The sequence below is a fragment of the Erinaceus europaeus genome, chromosome 4, assembly GCF_950295315.1.
Source record: "Erinaceus europaeus chromosome 4, mEriEur2.1, whole genome shotgun sequence".
Classification (NCBI taxonomy): Eukaryota; Metazoa; Chordata; class Mammalia; order Eulipotyphla; family Erinaceidae; genus Erinaceus; species Erinaceus europaeus.
In genome coordinates, this window is record NC_080165.1 from 145,947,592 (window position 1) to 145,964,542 (window position 16,951).

Sequence of the window (16,951 nt, forward strand, 5' to 3'; positions counted from 1 at the left end):
CTAGCTGTGGCCCTGGAGGTAGCACAGTGGATAAAGCATCAGATTCTCAAGCAGGAGGTCTTGAGTTCTACCTATCTCCACCATCACATGTGCCAGATTATTGCTCTGGTTCTCTCTCTCCCTTATGTATCTGTATATGCACGTGTGTGTGTGTGTGTGTGTGTGTGTGTGTGTGTGTGTGTGTGTGCGCGCGCGCGCGCGCGCTTGTGTATATGTATTGGGTTGCTGAGAAAGTCAGGACCCATTTTCACATAGAAAAACAGAAAAATAGATCCTGACTTTTCCAATATATGTAATTTCTTTCTTCTGGGAGCTGGGTGGTAGCGCAGGGAGTTAAGCACACATGGCAGGAAGCACATGGTAAGGATCCTGGTTCGAGCCCTCCCCCCCACACACACACACCACCTGCAGGGGGTCACTTCACAAGGTGAAGCATGTCTGCAGGTGTTCGATTTCTCTCCGTCCTATCCAAAAATAACAAGGGCAACAAAATGGAAATGTCCTCCTCCAGGAGCAGTGGATTCATAGTGCAGGCGCGCTCACAACAGCGAAAACCCTGGAGGCAATATATATATTTCTTTTTTTTTTCATATGTTGCTTATAGCGATGCTTGAGAATGAACTAGTGACCACAGAACTTCAGGCATGAAGTTATTATGCTGTCTCCCCAGCTGTTTATATGCCAGAGTCAAGCAGTACTCTGATAATAAGTAAATAAAATTCAAAAAGCAAGCATTTTATGAAATCAACCAAACCTACAATATTGTGTCTTAAACATTTTGACTGGTCTCTTCTGACTTACTTTAGAAGATAAATCATGTGACTCTAACTGCAGTACTGTATCATTGATGCTGGAGCTCTTGTTACATTCACATACTTTTTCAGAAAAAAATTAATGCTAATACATTTAAACCTTAAGACATCTAATCTGCATCAACCCAGATTTTTAAAAGTAAACAAAAACAAAAAAGCTTGCACTTTAAAATCATGAATGAGTACACAACATAATAAACTTGCAATGAAGTGGTAATGACATGAAGCATTCAGAAGAGAAAAATCCTGATAGCCATTGAATCATCACTTTATCTTCATTCGGGTTTGAAGATTTGATTGGTTTGACCATATACACACTCACTTGATGCCACTCAGGGTTGTCTTTCTCCCTTAACTATGTTTAATATACTTTGTCCACTGTAGCAACTCATGAAAAATAAACCACTATACATAAATAAGTCGGGATCTGATTTTCTTCTCAGAAGAGAAGTTTTACTGAATGTTGACTTAGTTTTCTTCTTACAAAGGATGAAAATGCCACTGACCGACATTTGAGAAGGAGAGGAAGAATGAACAAGGCACTTGAGCCTCTGTACATGAATGATCCCCCTCAGCGATCCCCTGTTTACAGCCAATGACAGAAGAGATACTAACACTAATAGAATTTATTACTAAAACTTACTGAAATGATTTTCCTTTACGTTGAACTTACAGTAAGTCTTTTCACATTTAGTTACGTGAGGAATATATTTAAATAATTACACAATCTGAAAAAAGCTTGTGTCTATTTGAATAACTCAAAGCCCATTTATCTTCTTACTTGTATAAGAAAAGCTCAAGCCAATATATCTTAAAAATATGTAAAAGCAATCAGTAAGATTTGGGGTTTTTTGTTTGTTTGTTGCCTCCAGGGTTATCGCTGGGGCTCAGTGCTCGCACTACACACCCACTGATCCTGACAGCCAATTTTTCATTTTTATTGGATAGGACAAAGAAGAATTGAGAGGAGGGGAGATAGAGAGGGAGAGAGAGAGAGACAGACACCTGCAGACCTGCTTCACTGCTCGTGAAGCGGCCCCCCTGAAGGTGGGGTGCCAGGGGTTCAAAACTGGATCCTTGCACGAGTTACTGCGCTTAACCCAATGTGCCACCTTTGGCTCCCAATCAGTAAGATTTGTAAAGAAAGAAAGAAAGAGAGGGAGGGAGAGAAAGGGAGGGAGGGACGGAGAGGGAGGGAGAGGGAGAGAGAGGGAAGGAGGGAGAGGGTGGGAGACAGAAAGAGAAGGAGGGAGGGAGAGGGAGGTAGAGGGAGAGAGAGAGGGAAAAGGAGAGAGAGGGAGAGAGAGGGAGAGGGAGGGAGAGAGAGGGAGAGAGAGGGAGAGGGAGGGAGAGGGAGAGAGAGGGAAGGAGGGAGAGGGTGGGAGACAGAAAGAGAAGGAGGGAGGGAGAGGGAGGTAGAGGGAGAGAGAGAGGGAAAAGGAGAGAGAGGGAGAGAGAGGGAGAGGGAGGGAGAGAGAGGGAGAGAGAGGGAGAGGGAGGGAGAGGGAGGGAGAGAGAGGGAGAGAGAGGGAGAGGGAGGGAGAGGGAGGGAGAGGGAGGGAGAGGGAGGTAGAGGGAGAGAGAGAGGGAAAAGGAGAGAGAGGGAGAGAGAGGGAGAGGGAGGGAGAGAGAGGGAGAGAGAGGGAGAGGGAGGGAGAGGGAGGGAGAGAGAGGGAGAGAGAGGGAGAGGGAGGGAGAGGGAGGGAGAGGGAGGGAGAGGGAGGGAGAGGGAGGGAGAGAGAGGGAGAGAGAGGGAGAGGGAGGGAGAGGGAGGGAGAGAGAGGGAGAGGGAGGGAGAGGGAGGGAGAGAGAGGGAGAGAGAGGGAGAGAGAGGGAGAGGGAGGGAGAGGGAGGGAGAGGGAGGGAGAGGGAGGGAGAAGGAGAAAGAGGGAGAGAGAGAAAGAGAAAGAAAGAAAACAAAGGGAGAGAAATACACACTTCAAGTAATTTAGGCTACAAGTGATTATAAATTTAGTAACGTGAAAATCAAATTACTCAAGCTAGCTAGGGCCCAACAGTGGCACACCTGGTAGAGAGCAGACATTACCACAAACAAAGAACCAGGTTCATGCCTGTGGTCCCCACCTGCACAGGCAGTGAAGCAGTACTGTGAATGTCTCTCCCCCCACCCCCCCGTTTCATTTTTCTATATTAAAAAAAAAAAAAGCCGCTGGAAGCAGTGGTTTCCTCATGCAGGCAGGCAGGCAGGGAGTTCCAACAATATCCCTGGTGACATTACAAAAAATAAAGGAGCTGGGCGGTGGCGTACCCAGTAAGCACACATAGTCCATGGCAAGGACCAGCACAATGATCCATGTCTGAGCTCCGGCTCCCCACTGCAGGGTGGTGACATAAGTCTGCAGGGGGCTTCTTCTCTCTCCCTCTTTGTCTCCCTGTCCTCCCTCAATTTCTCTTTGTCCTATCGAATAAAATGAAAATGGGGGGGGGGGGTAAGGATAGCCATTAGGAGCTGTGGATTGGTAGTGCTGGCACCAAGCTCCAATGGTAACCCTGGAGACAAAATTATAATAACCAAAAATAATAATAAAGCAGGCCTAATAATGCTTTTAAGAGTTCTGTTTTGTCAGTTCAAAGACAGATCTTAGTGATGAAGATGTCCAGATCATTCACTGCTGGAACACACATTTCTTTGTTATTGATATTATCACTTCATTCAAAAGAGCTAATATGAGGCTAGCGGGTGGTGATGAGATAAAGCATATACACTAGTATGAGTGAGGCTAGCTGGTGGTGTATAAGATAAAGCATATACACTAGTATGCGTGAGGCTAGCTGGTGGTGATGAGATAAAGCATACACACTAGTATGTGTGAGGCTAGCTGGTGGTGATGAGATAAAGCATATACACTACTAGTATGTGTGAGGCTAGCTGGTGGTGCATGAGATAAAGCATATACACTAGTATGTGTGAGGCTAGCTAGTGGTGTATGAGATAAAGCATATACACTAGTATGCGTGAGGCTAGCTGGTGGTGCATGAGATAAAGCATATACACTAGTACGCGTGAGGCTAGCTGGTGGTGCATGAGATAAAGCATATACACTAGCATGCATGAGGCTAGCTGGTGGTGCATGATAAAGCATATACACTAGTATGTGTGAAGCTAGCTGGTGGTGTATGAGATAAAGCATATACACTAGTATGCGTGAGGCTAGCTGGTGGTGCATGAGGTAAAGCATATACACTAGTATGCGTGAGGCTAGCTGGTGGTGCATGAGATAAAGCATATACACTAGTATGCGTGAGGCTAGCTGGTGGTGATGAGATAAATCATATACACTTGTATGTGTGAGACAAGCTGGTGGTGATGAGATAAATCATATACACTAGTATGTGTGAGGCTTCCTCTTAAAAAAAAAAAAACAAACATCTGGACCCCTGCACACCCTGACATCACCCACTAGATGGCACGACTACAGTGGCACACCCCCCGAAACCCTAGATGTCACCTGACACGATCTGAAGAACCTGATTCAAAGACTCCAAGGACAGAACTTTTTTACTGTCTGTCTGCCTTTCCTGCTTTTACTTTGACCTGTCACGTTTTGGTGGGTCCAGCTCACTTTCTACAGAAAAGCAGAATTCCAGAGGCTGAGCTTCCTCATGCAGCATTTCATCCCCTGCCATTTCTCCCCCTAGTCGCCTACTTTGGACTGAGACTTCTATCGGACTTGCTGGTATACCCTTTGGACACTTTAGACAATTTTACAGCAGCTTTCTTCCCTTCACGTTGCTGGTTTTTCATAGACTGACCCTGAGTAGTTCACAGACTTTACACACTGTTGCCCTGGGCATTAAGATAAAAGGAAAGGGGGAGATGCTGGGAAATTGTGCAGATGCATTCACATCTGCCATGTTTTCCCCTCAGGCTACTAGTTCCCGTGAGAGTTGGGACATTCTGGGAGTGCCTGTTCTGCCATGTTATGCCCTCAGGACATTGTCTATATCCCCGTGTTATCTGGAGTGCTTTGGTTACTCCTCCCCCCTCCCATTCTCACGAGAGTTATCATCCTATCCTGGAGAGCTATGGTTACTCCTCCCCCTTCCCATTCTCCTATAAAAACCCTTCGTTTTCCCACCTCGCTCTCTTGCCAGCGCTTCACTCTGGTGTTCAGACGCAGGAAAGGTTACTGCGTGAGGCGGCCATTTTCGCTACCTCCACGTGGCCCAACCTGCTTCTCTAGCACCCAACTCTGAGGTGCCAGCGCGAATAAAGATTTGTGTTTCCTCTTCGCTCCAGACCCCCTCCGCTCCGTGGCCCGCGCACAACAACATCTGGCTCAACAACAAGGCTAGCTGGTGGTGCATGAGATAAAGCATATACACTAGTATGCGTGAGGCGAGCTGGTGGTGATGAGATAAAGCATATACACTAGTATGCGTGAGGCTAGCTGGTGGTGCATGAGATAAAGCATATACACTAGTATGCGTGAGGCTAGCTGGTGGTGCATGAGATAAAGCATATACACCAGTACGCGTGAGGCGAGCTGGTGGTGATGAGATAAAGCATATACACCAGTACGCGTGAGGCTAGCTGGTGGTGTATGAGATAAAGCATATACACCAGTACGCGTGAGGCGAGCTGGTGGTGCATGAGATAAAGCATATACACCAGTACGCGTGAGGCGAGCTGGTGGTGCATGAGATAAAGCATATACACCAGTACGCGTGAGGCGAGCTGGTGGTGCATGAGATAAAGCATATACACCAGTACGCGTGAGGCGAGCTGGTGGTGCATGAGATAAAGCATATACACCAGTACGCGTGAGGCGAGCTGGTGGTGCATGAGATAAAGCATATACACCAGTACGCGTGAGGCGAGCTGGTGGTGCATGAGATAAAGCATATACACCAGTACGCGTGAGGCGAGCTGGTGGTGCATGAGATAAAGCATATACACCAGTACGCGTGAGGCGAGCTGGTGGTGCATGAGATAAAGCATATACACCAGTACGCGTGAGGCGAGCTGGTGGTGCATGAGATAAAGCATATACACCAGTACGCGTGAGGCGAGCTGGTGGTGCATGAGATAAAGCATATACACCAGTACGCGTGAGGCGAGCTGGTGGTGCATGAGATAAAGCATATACACCAGTACGCGTGAGGCGAGCTGGTGGTGCATGAGATAAAGCATATACACTAGTACGCGTGAGGCTAGCTGGTGGTGCATGAGATAAAGCATATACACTAGTATGCGTGAGGTCCAGGGTTCAAGTCCCTGTAGAGGGAAGAAGTTTCAGTTTCGAGAGCAGTGAAGCAATGCTGTAGGTTATCTCTCATTGTCTTTTTGTTTGTTTAAATAAAAACCATTTTATGGAGCTGGGTGGTGGCGTACCTGGTTGAGCACACATGCTACACTGCACAAGGGCCCAGGTTCAAGCCCCTGGCCCCCACTTGCAGTGGGAAAGCTATGTGAGTGGTGAAGCTGGGCTGCAGGTGTCTGTCTCTCTTTCTATCACCCCCTTCCCTCTCGATTTCTGGCTGTCTCCACCAAATGAATCAACAAAGGTTAAAAAAATAAAAAAACAAAAACAAATGCTTGAAAATGACATTTTATTAGAGATTTACAAGATAAGATAATTGGGGTGGGTCCAGGTGGTGCCACTTGTTTGACCGCACACATTACAGTGTGCAGACTCGAGTTCAAGTCCTGACCCCTACCTGAAGATGGGAGCTTCATGAGTGGCACAGCAGGTCTGCAGGTGCCTCTCTCCCTCTCAACTTCTGTCTCTATTAAATGTATCTAATCGGGATACAAACCTACACCACTTTCACCATCAAATATCTGTGTCCCCCCACTAATGATAATCACCAGAGTTCTCCCAAGGTTGTCTCTGTCTTTCTCGCTTTCTCCCCCTCAACTTCTATACCAAAATAAAGGGAAAAAAGTGGCCCCTAGGAGTGGTGGAGTCATCCATCAGGCACCAAGCCCCAGGGAAACCCTAGTGACAAATAAAATAATACAATTAAATGAGATAAGATTAATTTTTATGAGACACACTGATATATTTAACTGATGTCTAGTAATCAGAAATAATTTTTTTTTTTTTTACCTCCAGGGTTATTGCTGGGGCTCTGTGCCTGCACTATGAATCCACTGCTCCTGGAGACCATTTTTTCTCTTTTATTGCCCTTGTTGTTTATCACTGTTGTTGTTATTCTTATTGTTGTTATTGCTGTTGGATAAGACAGAGAGAAATCGAGAGAGGAGGGGGAGACAGAGAAGGGGAAAGACAGACACTTGCTGACCTGCTCCACCGCCTGTGAAGCAACCCCCCTGCAGGTGGGGAGCCGGGGGCTCAATTGGAGTCCTTTCTCCCATCTTTGCACTTTGTTCCATGTGCACTTAACTGGCTGTGCTACCGCCCAGCCCCCCAGAAATAATTCTTAAGACTTTTGAATACTTAGGCAAGGAGATAACTCACTCCATGGATTGCACAAATTTTTGGGAACAAATATACATATATTATTATTATTATTACCAAAACTCTGTTCAGCTCTTGTATATGATGGTGTGGGGGACTGAACCTGGGATCTGGGAGCCTCATGTATGAGAGTCTGTTTTCATAACCATTATGTTATCTCCCCCACCATAGATTGCACAATGTTACCATGTACAAGGACACAGGTTCAATTCCCTGACACTACACCAGGGGAAGCCCTAAGCAAAAAGCCAAGAAAGGAAGGAAGGAGGGAGGGAGGGAGGGAGGGGAGGGGAGGGGAGGGAAGGGAAAAGAAGCCTAGGGAAGGGGAAGAAGGGGGAGAAAGGGAAGAAGGGGAAAGGGGAAGAGAGGGAAGGGAAGGAAGGAAGAAAACGGGAGCCAGGGTGTAGCTCATATACGCGGCCTTCGGCTCTAGCCTCAGTAGAGGGGGGGGGAATTAAGTTTAAGCATGAATATTATAATCTGTCCACCACATGCTTATGAGACCACTGTAGTAGAAATGAGGTAAGTAAATTTAATATAAAATATTTACAATATTAAATTTTCATAGTCTTACTACTGGTGGCCATTGTAAAAATAAAAGTGATAATAATGAAAATTGAGATGGGGGTCCTGGCAGGTGGCTCACCCAGTAGAGTGTACCCTTTGCCTTGTGCAAAAAGCCAGGTGCAACCTCAGAGCCACCACGTGGAAGCACCTGCAGAGGGAAGTTTCAGGACTCGCAGTGTGGCACTGCACTGCCTCCCTGCTTTCTCCCTCTCTAGCCCTCCCCCTCTATGCTGAGGAGCGTAAAGAAAAAAACGGCTGAAATTCAGTGATAACCTGGGTGGAAAGGAATCAGAAAGGGAAGGGAGGGGAGGGAAGAGGGGAGGAGAGCAGGGATATTTGAAACAATTCTTTAGAGACACTTGAGCTGTCTCAGTGGTAAACCTCAGGACGGAAAATGTCAGGGCAGAGCCCCAAAATACATATGACAGAGTGATATTCTAGTTCTCTGAAGCTTTTGAGGGTTTTGTTTTTCAACCCAATATTTTACTTACTGGATAGAGACAAAAAAAAAAATCAAGAGGAAAGAGGGATGTAGAGGGAGAGAGCCCTGCAGCACTTCTCCCCTCTGCAGGTGGGGACCAGGGACTTACACCTGGATCCATACACATTTTCTCCCCTCTGCAGGCGGGGACCAGGGACTTACACCTGGATCCTTACACATTTTCTCCCCTCTGCAGGCGGGGACCAGGGACTTACACCTGGATCCTTACACATTTTCTCCCCTCTGCAGGCGGGGACCAGGGACTTACACCTGGATCCTTACACATTTTCTCCCCTCTGCAGGCGGGGACCAGGGACTTACACCTGGATCCTTACACATTTTCTCCCCTCTGCAGGCGGGGACCAGGGACTTACACCTGGATCCTTACACATTTTCTCCCCTCTGCAGGCGGGGACCAGGGACTTACACCTGGATCCTTACACATTTTCTCCCCTCTGCAGGCGGGGACCAGGGACTTACACCTGGATCCGTACACATTTTAACATTTGTGCTTTTATCAGTCTCTGAAAGTTTTGAAGAAAAAAATCCTTGAGGAGTGAATACTCCAGAAATGTTATCATTTTACACATAAGTTATTTTCATTTAGTACAATATTGCATAAACACCAGGGGGGGGGGACATCTGTGATTACTCTACTCTGCTTCTTAACTGGAATAGCCCATTCATCATTTTTATGTGCACTTAGATATGTCTTACTGTTACCTACAGAGTACAACACCTGTCAGGGCACCCTGCATTGCAGCTGACCATAAAGTAGCAACCCATAAAGATGTACTCTCCCAATGTAACTTACAGGATGGGCTGTGTTGCAGCCAAGGCACTGTGTATATTTAGCTCAGCACCTGTAGCTTAATATCCTTTAGTATTTATTCCACATGTGCTTTTTGTAATAAATCGACCAACAGAAAAACCTGATTGTGTTCCATGAATGTGTATATAAAATTTTCTTTAAACATCATTTTTTATTTATTCCCTTTTTGTTTTTTTATTGTTGTAGCTATTGTTGATGTTGTTGTTGTTGGATAGGACAGAGAGAAATGGAGTGAAGAGGGGAAGACAGAGAGGGGGAGAGAAAGATAGACATCTGCAGACCTGCTTCACCGCCTGTGAAGCGACTCTCCTGCAGGTGGGGAGCCGGGGTTTGAACCGGGATCCTTATGCTGGTCCCTGCGCTTTACGCCACCTGCGCTGAACCCGCTGCGCCACCGCCCGACTCCCACATCATTTTTTTAAAGGGAATGCAACAGGCAACTGAGTACTACAAATAAAAATATGCACATGTAGTGAGATTTTGATTTTATTTCAAAGAGGCTTACTGCTATAAAACTGCCTAGCAAACATTATCCGTTACACTTAGATTTCCTATTTCCTCCTACTGAGACATGTAACGATGATCATCTCAAGCTCTTCGCCCACTACTGCTAATCCACTCCTGCAGCTACACATCCGCATATAGGAAAATGACACAAACTACACACTAACTGGGCTATAATTTGTTTCATCTTGTCAAACTGCTAATCCCAGAGAATGAGAATAAGACCGCACACATTACTCAGAATCACGCTTCAATTCCTCATACTGATTTTTACCCCTAACTTTAAGAGTGCGAGCATAGCAGTGTGATGTTAGAGGACAGATTACTTGACTTGCATTTCTCAGGTCCCAAGTTTGATTGATGCCTTGCACTGCATATGATGGGCGATATGTTCTAGTCTCTTTCTTATTAAAAAAAAAAAAAGTTAATAGAGGTTTAAAAAGTAATGTATATTATAGCCTACTAAATAAAATATTCATCTCAAGTTAGTTATAAATTTAACTTTAAATTATTTTTTGAAATAACTTTTTTTTTTAGATTTTATTTACTAATGAGAAAGAGAGGAGAAGAGAGATCACTCTGGTACATGTGCAGCTGGGGATTGAACTCAGGACCTCATGATTGAGAGTACAGTGCTTTATCCACTGTGCCACCTCCAGGACCACTAAACTTCAAATTATTATAGATGCAACTGATTTTTTTCTTGAGACACTGGCATCATTTTGCATGTGTTATTCCACCATTACTGGGCTGGTTTTTTCATTCTTTGTATTTTGGACATCACCACTCCATTCCCTGTGGAAATCTTCCAGCACTGGGAATCTCCTACATGGTGCCAGGGCTCCAACCCGGGCACTCGCCCGTCCATGGTAAAGCATATGCTTTGCAGGGTAAGCGATCGATCTTCAAGACCCCATTTAATTTTTTCTTGTCATTAATTTAACACAGATTTACACTGTTCTATAACTGTCGGTACAGTGTCACGTCACTTATGTGTCTTAGATTCACCACAAGCAGGCTGGGGAGATAACATCAGTTGGAGTACACCAGTGTTAGAAAGAAAGAAAGAAAGAAAGAAAGAAAGGAGGGAGGGAGGGAGGGAGGGAGGGAAGGAAGGAGGGAGCAGCTTTATTTTTTTTAAAGAATTTATTCATTTATTCATGAGAAAGGAGGAGAGAAAGAAACAGACATCACTCTGGTACATGTGCTGCCGGGGACTGAACTCGGGGCCTTATGGTTGAGAGTCCAGTGCTTTATCCACTGCGCCACCTCCAGGACCACTTAAAGATTTATTTATTAAAGAGAGAAAAGTGGAGAGAGAGAGAGCAAACTAGAGCACTGATCTGGCATCTACAACGCCAGGAATCAAACTCTGTACTTGTTGAGTTTAAGTCCAAGGTCCTGGTCACAGCAGCTGTTTATGCCTGAGCTTTATGCAGGGGTCTCCTCAGGTTCAATCCCTAATACCACAAAAAGCCAGAGCTGAGTGGTGCTCTGGCGGTAAAGCAAATATGAGCACCACGCCCACCAACAAAGGTGCAGTGCTACTGCACCAAAGACCCCCCTAAATGATTTCTTGGGGGAAGCAGAGTAAGCCAGTGTGGCTTTCTTAAACGACAACAAAGAGACAGTTGGAAGAACTTATTATTGGATAGAGACGGAGAAACTGAGACGGGGGAGACAGAGACAGAGAGACCCCTGCAGCTCGACCTCACCACTCAGGAAGCTTCCCCCTGCAGGTGGGGACCAATGGCTTGAACCTGGGTCCTTGCGCACTGTAATGTGGGCGCTTAACCAGGTGCCCTTCACTTGGCCCCACTGGGAGAAATTTTAAATGATTATTTCTACAATGATGTAGCTAATAATCTACAAAAACACGGAAGTAAGTGTACTGATTTCCATTTACAATATACATCTACTACATATACAAATAATCACGAACAAGACAGTAAATGTGTAAGCTCATAGCTGAAGAGCACAGCTTTCTTACACTGTTCTTTTATGTTTAATATGGTTCTTGCTTTTTGTTTTTAACCAAAGCACTGCTCAGCTTTGGCTGATGGTGATGCGGGGGATTGAACCTGGGACTTGGGAGCCTCAGGCATGAGAGTCTCTTTGCATAACCATTATGCTATCTACCCCCTCTTACGTTTACTATGTATTAAACTGATTTATTATAATTTTTTGGCAGATTAGCTGACAGACTAAATTCAAATGTTCTCTAAGTAAAATCAGGATAAATTGTCTTGTCATTTAACTAAACATCCTCCTGCAATTTTAGATATAGCTGAAAGCAATGTACTTCAACTTGTACAAGATTAGAAAACAAGCTAATACTTAAAGACCAGGACAAAAATCTACATGTGACTACACAGTTGGAAAATTACAAGTACTGTAGTGCTAAAAAAAAAAAAAAAAAAAAAGCATGGTACATCTGGTACAATATTTTGAACACTGTCTTGTAAAAATGGGAAAATATGTATTACCTTAAGAAAGCATTTCAAATTTGCATAATTTCCCACATTTATGAAGTAAACTGCACATTTTATTTGTAACACTATGTAAATACTAAACCTTCAAAGGCTTATATTGATAATATTGCTGAATCACAGATGAATTCAACTTTCTTTTTTTTTTTTTTTTTTTTTTTACCAGAGCACTGCTCATCTCTGGCTTATGATGGTGCAGGGGATTGAACATGGGACTTTGGAGCCTCAAGCATGAGAGTCTCTTTGCATAGCCATTATGCTATCTACTCCTTCTCAAATTCAACTTTCTTAACCACTTTACAAACTGAAATTTTATTGGTGTCACATAAACAGTTCTAGCATTCTCATCAAACACTGTAAGTAAAATATAATTTATTCTAGAAATAAAGGGCCTTCTGATTTATTTCAGTCAAGTGGATTGTTACCAAGATTGTCCAGTCATTGGTTATGGCACAAATGCTAAGAAGTAAATACAATTCTTTAACTTGAATATAAATGTGACAATCGAACCACAATGCAGTTGTTAATGCAAATTTCAATTATATTTATATTTCCTATCATATGAACAGCAGTTTTATATAATAAAGCTCATAAATGAGTCACTGAGGTTACATTGGATAAGAAATAAATAAAACCATTGTGGCTTTAATTAAAAAGTACAAGTATTGGTAGAATTCCTGTCTTAAAGTCAATCGTGTATTTTGAAGATATAACATTAACCATATAAAAACACTAGTTTCTTGATGTGATAAAAATATTCTACTTAACATCACACCAAAAAATAAATAAAATTGGGGCCAGGTGGTGGCGTACCTGGTTGAGCGCACGTATTGCATGGACTGGGGTTTGAGCCCCTGGTTCCCACCTGCAGGGGGAAAGTTTTACGAGTGGTGAAGCAGGGCTCCAGGTGTCAATCTGTCTCTCTCAATCTCTATCAACCCCCTGCCTCTGGATTTCTGGCTGTCTCTATCCAATAAATAAAGATCATAAATAAAGTTTTAAAAAAAGAAAGAGAAGGCAGGGCCACAAAAATAAATAAATAAAATCAAAACCTTTTAATTAGTGAATATAAGTTTTTATTTCAATACGTATTATACTGTAATATACAATGTTAACTGATTAAAAATAAACCACAAGAATAACAACTAAGGAAAACTTTAAATGCTCTTTTAAGTTTCAATAAAACCTTTTAATATAATAAAGATCCAGGTGCTTTAGGGGCTGCTGACTTTTACATAATTTCCAGAGGCCAAATGGTATAACAAATGTAAAACTGAATTCAAGTAATAGGATTTTTAACTAGCAGAGAAGATCATACTCAGAGGATAATGTAAAGAGATAAAACCGATTTTTTCCCCTAAAATATTAAGCTATCGGAAAGTAAAGTTTGTTTTTCATCTACACTGTGTATTTTAGTTTAAAATGTTTGTGTATAGTCTGAGAAAAATGGGACAACAAATCTGTAAGAGAAAAAACTGGTATGAAATTATCTAGAAAATTTAAAATGTGTTTCAACCACTAGAATTGTTCCTTCGATAATAAGTTCTTTTATTTTATCCATATAATTATGCTTTTGTTCAGTCAAGAGAAAACAGAAACTGATTGCTTGAAAATGAGCTGCACACTCTTTGTCCTGCTTTGCCACCTTTGACCCTTAATTGGGTGATACAGCGTATCAATCCTTTCTATTTTTAGGGAAATAATGTCAAAGTCCTTCGCCTAAAATAGTACTTTCTCCTGACAGGCTAAATATATTACAACACTCTGTTTCAGGTGATTACCACAACGGTTTCATACCAGTATTGATTACATAAAATATAAAACACAGCATTTTATAAACAATGTTAGCCTGGTATTTGAGTTGCTTCAAACAGAATATGTACCTATGGTGTTAGGTCAAATCTAATTGTTAGCTTCCAAACGTATAGTTTTCTTGCTATTCAGAAAACAGCTTATATTAATGTTGTTTCCAAGTAGAGTTTATTTCATGGGTAGCTTCTAATTAGATAAATTTTATAATCACATTTTTGATATTACTTTTGATAATGCCAGGAACTAAACCTGAATGAAAAATCAGAAACATAAACTTAAGACACAACCTTGCCGTAGTGTCAACTAAAATTCTAGTTTTTGAGAGAATTTGTCAGTTGGTCCTCATCTTGTCCTCATCCAGAAATGGCAGCTTTCAAAGAAAAATTTCCAGCATTGATTCCATTGATTTTACTGATATTGTTCAAATTCAATGTAGTACAGTAAATCATTCTTCAAGGGTAAATTTTCTCTATAACACATTTTAGTTACTTGATTTTAATGCAGCAGGGTAAAAAAAAAAAAGTACATTAAAAGTACCCGTGAGATGGATGGATGGATGGATTTGCTACACATGGTTTGTGTGTGCAGATCAGCCGCGTTCAGCACTGACCAACATGGCTGTCAGGGTTCAGCACTGTGGTCAGCGACTGGAGAACATCTTTGTGCCCAGACATCCAGGACAGTGCACATGGACGCTGTGGGCGCGCTTTTCAAACCAGGGTAAATCAGTATTTCGTGTACCTCAAATTAGTTTCATGTAAATCCATCCTAAGTGTTCTAACTTTAAAAAAATGTTTCCATTATTCTGCCAAGTAAGCTAGAAACTGTTTCACAGATCATGAAAAGCGATACAGGTTTATAATAAAAACATATATATTGTCCTTAAGCAATTTAAGACCAGGGACTAGTTTTAAAGCATTTAAACAGATAAATCTCAGGCATTTGTGGATCACAGAATGTTAAAAGAAAGTAAGAGTCTACTATGAATTCCCAGATGAGAACACTTTTTAGCTGACCACAAAGGTACAATGCCTTTTTTTTTACTTTTAAATCAATTTACCCCTGAAACCCCACTTTCATTTTTCTAAATCAACTAAACTATGTATGCAGGTAACCGGCCAATCTCCTACTGTACCTCCAAATGTGCTGGTTATGGAGACACCGACTCTAAATAAGACCGCCAGGCAAATGTGTTTTATTCAGCCGTCCTCTCTTCATCGTGACTTGTAAGGCACAGTAATGCGTCTTTACAAATACCCAGAAGAAGTCACAAAACATTACTGAACTATCAGCCAGGTGAGATCGGGGTACACAGGGCGGGCGGGGAAATCCTTGTATTGACTTCAATGTCACCGGTGTCTGGAACTGGCATCTGCAACACACTCACATCATTCTCCAGACGACCTTTCAGCACTCTCTTAGCAAAACTCCATCTGCCTGGTTTAGGAAATGTAAACGAGACCACTCCCCAAATAAGACCACTTCACTCAAACCCGGGTCAGTTTCATGACAGTTTCTTGTTTGCTCCTGGAAGGAGTCTGCCATAGCCACAGCCCATGGCATGTGACACAGGTCAGTGAGCCCTCATCTCTTAGCAAGCGGGTCCCAGGCCGACCGAGCAGCACCCACACTCGGCTCTGACCACCAGGCACGGCGAGCAGCACCCACACTCGGCTCTGACCACCAGGCCGACCGAGCAGCACCCACACTCGGCTCTGACCACCAGGCACAGTGAGCGGCACCCACACTCGGCTCTGACCACCAGGCACAGCGAGCAGCACCCACACTCGGCTCTGACCACCAGGCCGACCGAGCAGCACCCACACTCGGCTCTGACCACCAGGCACAGTGAGCGGCACCCACACTCGGCTCTGACCACCAGGCACAGCGAGCGGCACCCACACTCGGCTCTGACCACCAGGCATAGTGAGCAGCACCCACACTCGGCTCTGACCACCAGGCACAGCGAGCAGCACCCACACTCGGCTCTGACCACCAGGCACAGTGAGCAGCACCCACACTCGGCTCTGACCACCAGGCCGACCGAGCAGCACCCACACTCGGCTCTGACCACCAGGCACAGCGAGCGGCACCCACACTCGGCTCCGACCACCAGGCCGACCGAGCAGCACCCACACTCGGCTCTGACCACCAGTCTGCATTACAAACGGATTCAGTTCTTCACGTCTTAGGACACAATGATGTCAAAAGCAGTTGATTGAGAAGCGATTCCTAGCGCTGACCCGATGTGTAAAATGAGCAACAAAAAAAAAAAAAAAAAAAAAAATCACACACAGCACCTAGTGGCCGCCCCCCAAGTACTGAGCGCGCAGTCAGTTCATCGCCAGGACGTGCAGACCCTGGGCGGCGCCCACACCCAGACACTCGAGCCCCGAAGGTGCAGAGCTGGGAGCGGCGCGAATACCGGCCCGAGTCTCCCCCGGCGGGTCTCCCGGGAAAACAGACACAGCGGACGGGGCGGAACGTTTCTCTGCCTGACCGACAGACGCATTTGCAACCCGCGCTGCTCCCTGCCCCGGGGTCACTCTCGAGTCAAAGGCTTCTCTTTCCCCGCCCTCTAGAACCTACGTCCCGGATGCTTCTGCTCGGTGGCATGTGTGCAAGAAATCAGAAATAATGACAAGAACAAAGAAGAAAAAATAATATACAAGAAAGCAAGAGCGAGATCTTTTCATTCTTTCTCTCCCTTCCTTCCTCCCTCCCTCCCTTCCTCCCCCTTCCTTCCTCCCTCCCCCCCTTGCACGAAACAATGGCGAGTCCGGGTCCCGCCGCAGGACCCCGCGTGTCCCCCGGCCGCCGCCGCCGCCGCCGCAGCAAACACGCAAGATGGCGGCGGCGATGGGCCGCTGCGGACACGCCGCCCGCTGTCCGTCGACAGCACAGTTGCCAGCGTGCAGCTTAAGAATAAAAAATTAAAAAAAAAAAAATCAAGAAAGAAGTTTTTGTTTGTTTGTTTGTTTTCCTGTCCGGGTGGGGAGGACAAGTCC